General features: G+C 36.6%; 1 long non-coding RNA gene across 1 annotated transcript in view; it reads left to right on the top strand.

The window, feature by feature from the left end:
- LOC127834558 (uncharacterized) overlaps positions 1–14,144 on the top strand; it is a 46,081-nt gene that overhangs the window by 14,020 nt on the left and 17,917 nt on the right. The window contains exon 2 of the long non-coding RNA XR_008027992.1: positions 5,701–5,795. This is a non-coding gene — a long non-coding RNA (uncharacterized LOC127834558). The remainder of the gene's footprint in view (positions 1–5,700; positions 5,796–14,144) is intronic.

Raw genomic sequence — 14,144 nt, 5'->3', positions numbered from 1 at the left:
TCGAGTAAATCAAGCACAGTCGGAGCGTCACAGACAATGAAGGACGCTGATTTTGCGGACCAAGTTAGATCGTAAGGCAATAAAGATGTTATCGATAAGGGCGCGTGGCGAAATTTGCCTTTGAAAAGAAGGGCGTGGCGAAATTCGCCTTTGAAAAGGGCAGCGTGGCGATCAAGGAGGGCGGCGTGGCTTTTCGCCACGCTAAAATGGCCTGGGAAAAACACTAGAGAGAGTCTTGCCTTAGCAAAAATCCACTTAAGGTGGAAAGTGTTGTCCCGGATTAGCCTGTGCCTACTGCACAGGCTAATCTGGGACAACATTTTACGCACATGCATTAAACCCCCTTTCCACAGAGCACAGCTCATTTGTTTACTTTTCTGATAAAGCCAAACACATCTTACATCTCTGACAGTGAATAGGGTGCAAACATTATCAATTTGGCAAGGGAAAAGACTGGTTAACAATATATAATACTTTGGCAAAAGGTTGCGAAATTGATAAAGTGATGTTGTGCAGTTTTATTGATGCTTTCTTACATGATAAAGTTTCAATACACATGGCACACCCAATGGGAAAATTTATGGGATTTATTTGCTTCTTGAAGTCTGAAGATTTGTTGTGTTTGTTTTATTTTGTCGTTTTAAAACTAGAAAAGGCTGTGTTAATTCTCCATGAAAGTGTGCATGTGCTTAAGGTGTCTTCTGGGATTAGCCTGTTCAGTCAGCACAGGCTAGTCTGGGACATAACACTTTCTGGTTATATGCTATATTCATTTATAGGAGGTCTCGTTAAGTCTCCATGAAAGTATGCATGTGCTTAAGGTGTCTTCTGGGATTAGCCTGTTCAGTCAGCACAGGCTAGTCTGGGACATAACACTTTCTGCTTACAGTACAGGCAACGTGTACTTTGACAAACGCCACTCGTTGCGGTGTTCATTTTACAGTGTTCGCTTACCAAACGACCCCCGCGATGGGTGTTCAGATGTAATATTTGCCGGGGCCGTTTTCCATAAGGTGGACACCGCGAATCACCGCGGACCCATAATATCTACCGCAGTGTTCATCGTGTTAGCTAGAAATAAAATAATTGAACATAAACATAGGTCGGTACCAATTTGCAGAAAGAATCTACCGTGCGTTTGAATGTTATAGGTGTCATTTGGTGTCTAAAAAATAAACAACGATTACGAACAATCACAACCGATTACTGCATACATGCAAAAATTCCCGTCTCTGTCCATTACCCTGTAATCCCAAGATTTCCGATTTCATGCAAATTCTGGTCAATGTTGACGATAAAAGTGTGATAAAAATGCAAAAGTCACAAACGTTTGCCATATCTCTAAACTATCAAATGAATTTCTGCATATGTTTCTATTTAAAGATTTGATGAAATAAGCGCCCAATCAGAACAGGTGTATTCCAACATTCTTAAATCACCTGACGCCTAGTGTGCGCGTTGTGTAGAGTTCATGTTCTGTTACAAATTGTAGCCACAAATAAATACATGTATATATGCCCATGATATTTTCATTTTCTTTGTTCTGAACCATAAAAAGCGCGTGAAAATTGGCGTGGGTGTATTTATTTTTGACACAAAATCTTCGTAGCGCAGACAACATTGGGATCTTTTAATTAAGATTTAAAGTTTCGTAGTGAAATTCTTCTCAAGTACAGGGGTAGCTTGCGAATGATTTGGAATTGACATTTCATCTGAATAAAATAAAAATCAAACACGCTGTAACACGCTATATTTAGATTTCATGCAACATGTACAAGTAATTTTCTGGAAATCGGGAAAAATGAAACCCAATTTTGTGAAAACAAAAAGGGCAATTGCATTGATTAACACCATAAAAGTTAATCGTATTGATCATCTAAAAGCTTAGTTTTAGTTTCCGACTTAACATACTGCCCGAGTTTAAGTACACATAAAAAATGTGCACATAATATCTACATGTACATGGAGTATATGATTTAATTTTGTACATGTACATGTACATTTAAAACGTGTGAATGACCCTCGCAGACAGGTGTTTACGGTGGCTGCGCAGCATCGCGGTGATAACGCAGCACCACCCCACCACTCCCCCCCCCCCCCCCCCCCCCCCCCCCCTGGCGAAATTGAAATCTGGAAAATTGATCACCGCGGACACGCGTTTTTGTCAAAGTACACATTGCCTGTACTGTATATGCTATATTCATTTATAGGAGGTCTCTTCTTATCTCAAATCCAGTTTAGGTGGAAAGTGCACCCTTAATCAGCCTGTGCACAGGCTAATCTGGGACGACACTGTACGCACATGCATTAAGCCCCATTTTACCAGAGCAATGCTCATTTAATGAGAGACTGATGTGTATGAATGATCAGTTTTTCAAGTACAAATGGTATTTGTTCATGTACATTATAAAATATATCTCTGTGTTAGGTCTGTTATATTTTATGTTAATCAATATTTCCTGCTTCTAGGTCAATTACTTTATCAACCGTTACATATACTCGAATGGCATCAATTATTGTGTCTTCATCAGCTGAGCTGTGAAAAGCCTCATGGTGCGTGATCAATATTTCAGAATTAATTAGGAGTTTCATCACACTCAGTGTCTGATGAAAGTCCCTACCGTTGATATAATTGTGTCCCTGCATTGGCTTGCACCATAAATAACTTCTTTATTGGTCTGGAATTTCATTGAATAAAACCTTGAATAGAGGATATGACTGGTGGAATTATAAGATCAAAATTGTTGCTGTGAAGGAATGATGGTCTATGTATTGGTTCATGGCTGTTGCATCATCATTTCTTTCAATTTAACTGCTGCAAATGTTAAGTTTTAATTTCTCAGGAAAGCCAAGGAACAAACAATAAAGAAAATTTCTCCAATATGTCCCTTTATACAAGTACAATGTTCTATGCATTTCCAAGAATTGTAAAGTGTTTTCATTTGCTTCTTTACAGTTTTTCTATACCTTTTTAAATGTTGAAGAATTGTTTTTTCCTTAGCTAGATTGGAATTCTTCAAATAATGAATGTTTGGATTATTTGTGGACTATTGGTGATCAATTTCTTTGCCTGTCATACGCTTTATGTGGGGAAATGTGTGGACTGTTTCTTATCAATTTCTGTACCTGCGTATCAATTAGCATCCATCATTATACTGATGATTGTTGACCTTTGGCAGGTTGAGTGGCATCATTAAAAACATGTGTATGTTGTGAAAATCACTTTTGTAGGTGTCATTGACAAAAACTAGAACAAAGTACTGAACATTACTCTTGTTAATTACAGGTTTAAGATTGATAGTCATGTATTTAAGATTAATGAATGCCCAATGAATAGAGCTGCAACGATTCACCAACAGCTCGATTCGATTTCGATTTCAGACACTCCGATACCGATTTTTTTCGATTAGATTTATCTTCAAACCTAGTTTTATCATATATTCACTCTTATGCCTCAAAATTAACATTTCTGTTCAAATGTGATTTCAATAAAACACATAAAAAAGAATAGCAAATTAGGACTCAATTTTAATATAAAAACTTCTGACTAGAAGATTGTGTTGATTACACAATAATATAAAAAAATAAATGATCATAAGAATGTATCTGGAATCAGTTGAATGATAGTACTATCACTATTATACATTTACCCTAAACCACTATTAGCATGTCTACCATTGTGCCACGACAGCATCACCTGTTACCTGTAGGACAAATCACATTGTCTAATAAACTTAACAAAACTCCAACAGAAATAGAACTACTTTTCTGGCTGGCGACTAGAGTAGTTGCACTTGTGCGACCATTTAGTCTTGCTAAATCAACGTTATGTTTGCGTTTGACATATTGCATTAGATTAGTGGTTGAGCCGGACTTAGCGTACGCAACATCCGTGAAGCACATTTTACACTTTGCTTTATTGGTAGGGCTACCACCCCGAAACCCAAAATACTGCCACAATTTTTATTTTAGCTTCTTAGGCGCATCTGATCATTTTAATTTGTCGGCAACAACTTGTTCAGCCATTTTGACGATTTTTCGGAAAGTAGACCGTAACGGGTTTATTGATTGTATAACTAAAGTAATAAGCAACCAATCGCGCGCATCGTAATTACAGGTAAAGATAAAAACCAACACCTTCCTGTATCAATAGTCAGAATACAGCGCGCTTTGCGTATCTTTGTGTATATATGTGTATATATGTTAAAGAATCGAATCGAATTTGGTAGGTTTGGTATCGTAATCGAATCGAAGCATTTCGAATCGATTTTCGATGAATCGGATCGAATCGTTGCAGCTCTACCAATGGATGCACATTTCTACAGCGTAATTGAATGTCAATCTCATCCTTAATTAATATTACCCTTTCGCACTCAGAAGCAAAGTAAAAATGGATATGTGCAAACAGCATAAAACCAGAACAGCCTGCGAGTAACTCGCAGTCTGTTCAGGTTGTATGCTGTTTGCTGCTCATCAGTATCTAAGGTTTGGAAATGAAGCCTTTAAAACTTGAATACTTTGTTTCCTTTGGAAAAGGGTCCCCCTACCAAACCCAAATTTAAACGAAAAAAAAACCAATGTTTATGTCGTCAAGGTTACTGTGACTAAAAGAAGAAAGATGCTTTTTGCAAAATAACTTGAATATGTATGGAGTTATTGTGATGATATTGTGAATGTTAGTAACTTAATTTGTATCTAGTTTTTAACCAGGTTTTCCGAAGGAAAAAACTGGTTATTAGATTGGCGAATGCGGGCGGGCTGGCTGGCTGGCGGGCTGGCTGGCTGGCGGGCTGGCGGAATAAGCTTGTCCGGGCCATAACTATGTCGTTCATTGTCAGATTTTAAAATCATTTGGCACATTTGTTCACCATCATTGGACGGTGTGTCGCGCGAAAGAATTACGTCGATATCTCCAAGGTCAAGGTCTAACTTTGAGTTCAAAGGTCAAAAATGGCCATAAATGAGCTTGTCCGAGCCATAACTATGTCGTTCATCGTCAGATTTTAAAATCATTTGGCACATTTGTTCACCATCATTGGACGGTGTGTCGCGCGAAATAATTATGTCGATATCTCCAAGGTCAAGGTCACACTTTGAGTTCAAAGGTCAAAAATGGCCATAAATGAGCTTGTCCTGGCCATAACTATGTCATTCATTGTGAGATTTTAAAATCATTTGGCACATTTGTTCACCATCATGGGACGGTGTGTCCCACGAAAGAATCACGTCAATATCTCCAATGTCAAGGTCGCCACAACTAAATATAGATTAAAAAAAAAAAAAAAAAACTTACAAAGAGGGTTAATTTTTTTTGGTCATTTCAAAAGTTCAGTTTGAGTTTTCTCCCTTTATCAGATTTTTTTTTCACAATGAAAACCTGGTTTTGTGACAATTTTGTCCCTTGTTGATTTCATATGGGACCAGTTGACCACTGCTTCTAAAAAAAGATCAACTTTATCTGCTTAATTGCTAGAGTTTTTATGAAAGTATTGTTCTGAAATATTTTGATCAGTTACTTACATGATGGCCAAACTTCTTCTATTGATGCCCAAACGTTTATGACGCTCTTAAAATGGGAATGTTTAGCCAATTAATTTTTTTTTTAAGGCAAATCACAAATTCATCTCAACAATTTCTAGTCAATTGAAAGGCTAAGGTTGATGGCACAAACTGCTGACAGTAACCTTGTTCTATTTTCAGAGTCTAAAGCGCCAGCACTCATTCTGTGAGAATGCAACTCGAAAGAAACAGGATCGGTTCATACGACGACTGTCTGGGACCCTCTACAACACCAGGTACCCTTGTATAAATACAGGACTTGTTCTGGGAAAACTTGGCTTAATGAATGCACATTAAGTGTTGTCTCAGATTCGCCTGTGAAGTGCACACAGGCGAATGAGGGATGATACTTGTCCCTTTTATGGAAATATATTTTTTTGTTAAAGGAAGTCTCCTTCAAAAAATCCAGTGTAAGTGGAAAGAGGCGTCCATGATTATCCTGTGAAGACTTTCATGGGACAACACTTATGCATAAAGCCCAGTTGTTCCCAGAATGAAGCTCATATCATAGGCAGGCAATGGGTAATTCTTGAAACTTGAGGATCATATCATAGGCAGGCAATGGGTAATTCTTGAAACTTGAGGATCATATCATAGGCAGGCAATGGGTAATTCTTGAAACTTGAGGATCATATCATAGGCAGGCAATGGGTAATTCTTGAAACTTGAGGATCATTTGTAATTGAAAATTTTGGTTTAACATTCCGATGTATTTACCAACCTTAAAATTCCCCTCATATGAAAGTACTTTTAATAAAATAATCTATAATAATACAACAACAACTGATTAAAAAGCATGTTCAATCGAAGCTAAAAAATATAATTATAAAAGTTTCTTTGTCTGAACTTTCCAAAACATCAAAAAGAAAACACACAACAGCAGATTTGATATTCTTAAAGCTGCTGAAAGAGAACATTTGAGATTAAAAATAACAACATCTTTATATCTTAATACTGTTGACATACCTTTTCAGGGGCATGCATTAGGTTGCCTGTTGGTTTAGAGGCATCCCTACTGTAAGGTTTAATAAATTGTCAAGATTGCCCTCTGCCAAAACACAAAAACACAACAATGTCCTCTGGGTCTCTGTAAGTGTTAAGTGCAGGGGGCTTTATGTACAAACAGTGAGGGATGTTTACTTTGTTGGGTTATTTATGGCTTGTAAATGATGGAACTTTAATCACCTCCTAAAGAATCTGTACTTAATTACTAGTACAATATGGCTCATTGTTTATTAGTATTGCCTTTAGGTGGTGGTCTTGATTTGCTCAGTAATCCTATTCAGCATAATTATGATGTCAAAAGTCAAAAACTTATTTCTTATTAGTTTTGGGAAAAAATACATTATGTTTTTAAAATAATTTTCAATTATGAATGCACAAGATCCAATTGTCGGACATATGTTTATTCGTAGATATGCATCACCGCTTTTAAAGAACCAAAGAAACGCTTTTTGACGCATTTGAAGTCCCTTAGCAAATCAAATTTAATTCAAGTCCTTTCTTAATATATTCAAGATTTAAAGGCTTCAATTCCAAACCAAAGATACTGATAAGCAGCAAACAGCATAATAACCTGAACAGACTGTGATTTACTCGCAAGCTGTTCTGGTTTTATGCTGTTGCACATAGCCATTTTAACTTTGCTTTTGAGTGGGAAAGTGTACCCAAGCAAAATGCACACTGGCTGCTGATCAACTAAACTGTTAGGTCAGCCCCCCTACAGTACAGGCATGGTGAACTTAAACAAAAACGCCTGTCCGCGGTGTTTACTTTTCCCGATGGGTGACATTTCGCGGGGGACGGACACGCTACTGACCGCGGTGTTCAGCGAACATCCGAAATCTCTGCGATTTCACGCTATCGATAACGGGAACACCCGTGATCATCGTGATGACTTTCTTCCAACGTGTCTAGAACCCGTGTTTCTTACCCCTAAATGTTAACTAAGCACGTGCACTATTAATTATAATGTTGGTCAGTACAAAAGGACTATAGAAAACCGCCGACTGCGTCTTTGTTTTATTTTCCAAACAAGCACCGACAATCCAATATCCTATGTATGACGAGACACAAACTTTAGCTAAGCACGTGCCATCTATCAAAACAATAATTGTACATGTTATTTTCATGTAACATATCGAAGTAATTCTCGTATATGATATCGGGAACGGGACTTGCTTTAAACATTTACAATTACGATATTTATTTTCATAAGATTTGCTGAAAACAAATGAGAACCAAACAAACGTACACAGACAACACAAAATATAAATAAAAATGACAAATTAAATAAACAAAACGTTGGTTTATTTTCGAAAAATCGCTTTCACTTTCTCCCGATTTCCAGAAAATGACTATTACATGTTGATTGAAATCTAAATATAGATGACGCTGTTCATTGGTCGTTGTAAAAGAATATTCATGAACTGTACACGGCACTTAATGTGCAATGCCAATTCCAAGTCATTTGCGAGATACATGTACCCCGATACTTAAATTGAAATTCACAACGAAGCTTTTACAATGTTGCCTGCTATTTTCGCGCGCTTTTTGTAGATAAAAACTGGAGACGAAAATATCATGGGCATATACATGTATTTATTTGCGGCTACAATTTGTTTCAGAACATAAACTGTACACGATGCCTTGGAATACCCTTGTCCTGATTGGACGCTTATTTCATTAAATCTTTAAATAGAATCATATGCCGAAATTCATTTGATACTTTTAAAAATTGCTGACGTTTGTGTAAATGACATTTTTTTCAATATTATCGTCTATATTACACACCCATAATTTGCTTTTAAAAATGGAAATCGGGCATATATGGAATTATCGAGTAATGGATAAAGATGGAAGAAGTTGCATGTATGCGATTGAGACAGTTGACAGGTATGCATTGGGGAATCAAGAGACTCTGGATAATACGATTACTACAATTAGTTATGAGTTCTCCATGGCTTCAAACTGTTAATTGCATAATCAAACACGCTAGGTGCGAACACGGTTTTCTTTTATTCGAGGCGTTTAAAAAGACAGAAAACACTGTCATGAGCATGTGTGTGAAAAACATTATTCATTATCACTTTTACATGAAAGGAATCAATACAATACTTTTATGTTCAATTATTATTAGCTCATCTATTTTTTGAAAAAAAATTATGAGCTATTGTCATCACCTTGGCGTCGGCATCGGCGTTGGCGTCCGGTTAAGTTTTGCGTTTAGGTCCACTTTTCTCAGAAAGTATCAATGCTATTGCATTCAAACTTGGTACACTTACTTACTATCATGAGGGGACTGGGCAGGCAAAGTTAGATAACTCTGGCGTGCATTTTGACAGAATTATGTGCCGTTTTTATACTTAGAAAATTGAAAATTTTGGTTAAGTTTTGCGTTTAGGTCCATTTTATTCCTTAAGCATCAAAGCTATTGCTTTCATACTTGCAACACATACTAACTATCATAAGGGGACTGTGGAGGCAAAGTAATGTAACTCTGACTGGCATTTTGACAGAATTATGTGCCCTTTTTATACTTAGAAAATTGAAAATTTGGTTAAGATTTATGTTTTGGTCCACTCTACCCCTAAAGTATCATAGATATTGCTTTCATACTTGGAACACTCACAAACTATCATAAGGGTACAGTAAAAGGACAAGTTGCATAACTCTGGTTGTCATTGTTACGGAATTATGGCCCTTTTTTGACTTAGTAACTTTGAATATATGGTTAAATTTTGTGTTTCGATCCACTTTACTTCTTAAGTATCAAGGCTATTGCTTTCAAACTTCAAATACTTTCATGCTATCATGAGGTTACTGTACCTGGCAAGTTGAATTTTACCTTGACCTTTGAATGACCTTGACTCTCAAGGTCAAATTATTAAATTTTGCTAAAATTGCCATAACTTCTATTTATGATTAGATTTGATTGATACTTTGACGAAACTACTCTTACCTGACATACCACAATAGACTCCACCCAAACCATCCCCCGTGCCCTCCCCCCCCCTCCGCCCCCCCCCCCCCCTATTTTTTTTTTTTTTTTTTTTTTTTTTTTAAGATCATCTCACAAATGACCACCACACCCTCACACTATACCCCCACCCCACCCCCCACCCCACCCCCCCCAATTTTTTTTTTTTTTTTTTTTTTTTTTTTTTTTTTTAAGATCATCTCACAAATTACCACCACACCCTCACACTATACCCCCCCCCCCATTTTTTTTTTTAACGGTTATGTTTGAAATACCGTCCAACCATCGCACCCAAAAAATACCCACCCCATCCCACACCACCCCCCCCCCCCCCCCCCCCGATTTTTTTAATTTTTTTTATAGCTTTTTTGGAAGATAATGTAATAAATGTCCACAACCCCACACTATACACCCCTCTTGACTCCACCCCTCCCTCCTTTGTGATTGAAAATGAGAGTCCCTTCACCTTTGAAAAGAAAATAGATGAGCGGTCTGCACCCGCAAGGCGGTGCTCTTGTTTTTTTAGCGGACACTATGAACACTGCAGCAGATATCATGCGTCCGCGGTAATTCGCGGTGTTCGCCTTATTGAAAACGGCCCCTGCGAACATTTGATCTGGACACCCATAGCGGGGTTCATTTAGTAAGCGAACACAGTGAAATGAACACCGGGGCGAGTGACGTTTGTTAAAGTACACGGTGCCTGTACTGTACCTCCTTACAAAACAGAACACAGCAAATCAACTTAAGATATGGGCACCTTGATAAAACTCAAAATAATAGGGCATGGAAATTCCATATCACCTGTCTGGTTGCTGTTATGTCAGATGATAATATGCTATTATTCCTTATTTTCCTAAACACCAACACTGTGTTTTAAATACTGGCAAATCTGTTGTTGTCAATTATGTTGCACCTATAGTGTAAGGAAAGAAGATCGTTATTATTTTAATTGCACAAATCGCAATCTTAGTGCACAAACAGTGGAGTACAGAATGATGTAACTAATTTGATGCAGGGCGCGACACTAACGGTGGTCCGTTGACCTGGGGTCAGTAAAAAAATAGGGAGGACAAGTGAAACCATAAATTTGATTGATCCGTCGGACCAGTTAAAAATCCTGGCCAGCTTATTGTGAAATACTGGTGGAAAGCCGTTTTTATCAATAAATCAACTTTATATGTTCATAATGAACTGATAATTTCATCATTATTTTATGGGCCCACTGGAGACCAAGATAAAAATAGCAACATATTGAACATTCCAATTTTTCTAGATGCCTGGATGACAAAAATCTGTTGTCAGATAAAAAAATTGATTTGCGTTCAGCGAATGTCTCCAGACTTTGCAGTGATCGATACACAATTTAAATTAACATAAAATTCAAAGCTTTCGGATCGAGAAATGAACAAAATGGTATTTATTATTTTGAAAAAGCAGCAATAATCAGCATTTTATCGATATTATAGTACCATCAGAATATACTTTGTTTACCGTGCGCATTTATACTGGAGGGCGCCGAATAATGTTTTGATATTGCCGGAGAGTTAATGTGCGTATTTTCAAGATTACAAGTTTTCGTGATATAGAATTTCATTCCGGGGGTGATTTCTTTTTATAAATGCACAATACATTGTGGATAGTCTGGAAACTAAGTTGAAATTTAGGTAAAATGACATAGAAATTGTCGGATCACTTGAAATCTTGGAGGACCAATAATTTCTGAAAGCTGGTGGTCCTTTGGGTCAGTAGGTAAAAAAAGTTAGTGTTAAGCCCTGTTTGATGTGAGCTTTTAGGTGGTCAAAGTTTATAAACACTTCACATTATTTTATGAAAGTCTCACTATGAGGACAATGACGGGATATTTTTCGTGATCTTCAGGTAATCTACAAAATAGTGTACATTACCTGGCAAGTAATTTTGCTTTGCCACTGATAAGCATTTAGCATATGGAGTTCATTTACATGTTATATTTATTGTTTAGTGCTGAACTGCTGTATCTAATGTTAAAATTGAAAACAGATGCAACAGTTTCACACTCAACCCTTATCCCATTTATGCTTAGTGGACTCTCCCATCATTCTAAATTGGATCAATTTATTTCCAAAATTAGGGATGTCGTAAGTATATTTATTTCTATATTTAGAATATTTCTTACAGAAATTCCTTTCAGCAAACATCGTAGACCCTGATGAGACGCCGTCTCATCTGGGTCTATGCTGTTTGCTTATGCCTTTTTTTTAGACGCTAGGCATAAATGGATTAATGTTTTGGATTTAGTGGAACAGAAACATATTTCACAACATCTGCTGTACCTGTCTGATTATTGGATTAGCTGACATCAAACAATGTACTTTTGTCCTGTTAAAGTCAAAATGTCCTATCAGAATATGTACACAGACGACCGATAGGCCGTTATGGCTTTCAGTGGCTGATTAATTTATTTATTATGTTGTACCTACATGTACATCTTCCTTACAAATAAGGACCTCACCTATGGTGACATGATTGTGTCTGACAGGCAGTAATTCGGACGGCTTGTAGGTACTTTTGTTACAACACTTTGTTTTACAACACGAAGTATTTCTAATGCATGATATTATACTCTTTTTGTCAGTCAAGTTTACTTATCTTGTAATTCTGTCTATAAATCCTCCTTTTTCTATACAGAATGCAAGTTTGTGTCAAAAGATTTACATGTGCAAAACAATTAGTTTTTGCTTTCTGATTGATTATGCACAACCTTAAGTGGGGGACATATTGTTTTTGCCCTGTCTGTTGGTTGGTTTGTGTGTTTGTTTGCTCCAACTTTAACATTTGCCATAACTTTTGCAATATTGAAGATAGCAACTTCATATTTGGCATGCATTTGTATCTCATGGAGCTGCACTTTTTGAGTGGTGAAAAGTCAAGGTCATCCTTCAGGGTCAAAGGTCAGATATATGGGTCAAAATTGCTCATTTAATGTACACTTGCAATATTGAAGCTAGCAACTTGATATTTGGCATGCATTTGTACAGTACAGGCAACGTGTACTTTGACAAACGCCACTCGTCGCGGTGTTCATTTTACGGTGTTCGCTTACCAAACGACCCCCGCGATGGGTGTTCAGATCAAATAATTGCGGGGGCCGTTTTCAATAAGGTGGACACCGCGAATCACCGCGGACCCATTATATCTACCGCGGTGTTCATCGTGTTCGCAAAAAAAAAAAAATTAAATATAAACGTAAATTATTGATCCCTTTCATTTAAAGCGGGTATATACGTTGTTGTCAAATATTTATGAATTTATATAAAATGTGTAATAAACTTATTATATATATATTTAAATATAAATTAAAATAAAAGTTAAGAAGAACGTGTCGAAAAATGCGAAATAAGCCAGATATTTAATTCTGAAATTTAAAACGGCTGTGCAGCCGAATTCGCTAGCATGTAAACCATACATGTACGATGTGAATCTAAACTTAGTTTAACGGTTTATTTGAATTCCTGCAACGATATCTATTCATACGACACACGAACACTAACTCCGATCCTAATGCAAAGACGAATGCTTCGGTTATTGTAGGAAAATATGTACGTCACAATCGACTCGGGGCGCTAATTTGTCTTTGCTGCATTTTATGAAATTCGGCTTCAATGTGTAATTTTTCTTGCCTATTTTGTGTTATTGTAACATATTTTATCAATGTATTACAATTAAACACATATAAAAAATCGTATATACCCGCTTTAAGCGATAATGAATACAAGTAAATATAGTCTATTTTTATGTACATGCTGGTCGAAGGATATTTTAAGTATTTAACGTAATATTATGCGCATCTAACAATATATGCAATGTTTATAGGTGTCTATCGCAACCGTCGGTTATTTTTTGGTGTTGTCACTTTACATAAACTTATATCTATGAATGCATCATCAACATTCTAAAACGTTATCCCGGAAAAATCAAAAAATCATTTGAATATCAATTGTACTTTCGTTATGATTAGGGGTACGATGTAAACCTAAATTTCATTTTAGTGCAGATTCATTCATACGACACAAAGACACAAATTTGTTTTACGGATCATTTCGGCTTAGAGGACTGAACTGTCATGAAAAATATTGAATATTATATTTTTTTATTAACCACTGGAAGCAAGACGAGTTGTAGATAATTTAAAGTGATGGGCATTTTGTTACTGTTGAATTGAGCTGAAAAGAAACGGGTGAAAACAATAAGTTATAATGAATGTGGTATCTGAAATTATCTACAACTCATCTTGTTACCGGTTGTTTATAAAAAATTTATATTATTTTCGATATGTTACATGACTCACCCATCCCTCTAACCTGAAATGATCCGTAAAACCAAATTGTGTCATTGTGTGGTATGAAAAAATCTGCATGAAAACTACATTTAGACTCGCATTGTACATCGATTCATTTCTGTCGTAAGTTGTCAAACCGAAAGTACGGTTGATATTCAAATGGATTATTTTTCTTTTCGGGATATTGTTTAATTATGTTGATGCTGCATTAACAAATACAAGTGTATATCGAGCGAAAACACAAAAAACAAACAACGGTTACGATACACACCTACATTGTATATT

This window comes from Dreissena polymorpha, chromosome 6 (genome assembly GCF_020536995.1).
Source record: "Dreissena polymorpha isolate Duluth1 chromosome 6, UMN_Dpol_1.0, whole genome shotgun sequence".
Classification (NCBI taxonomy): Eukaryota; Metazoa; Mollusca; class Bivalvia; order Myida; family Dreissenidae; genus Dreissena; species Dreissena polymorpha.
Note: the sequence above shows the minus strand (reverse complement) of the source record. Positions and strands in the feature narration are given on the sequence as shown.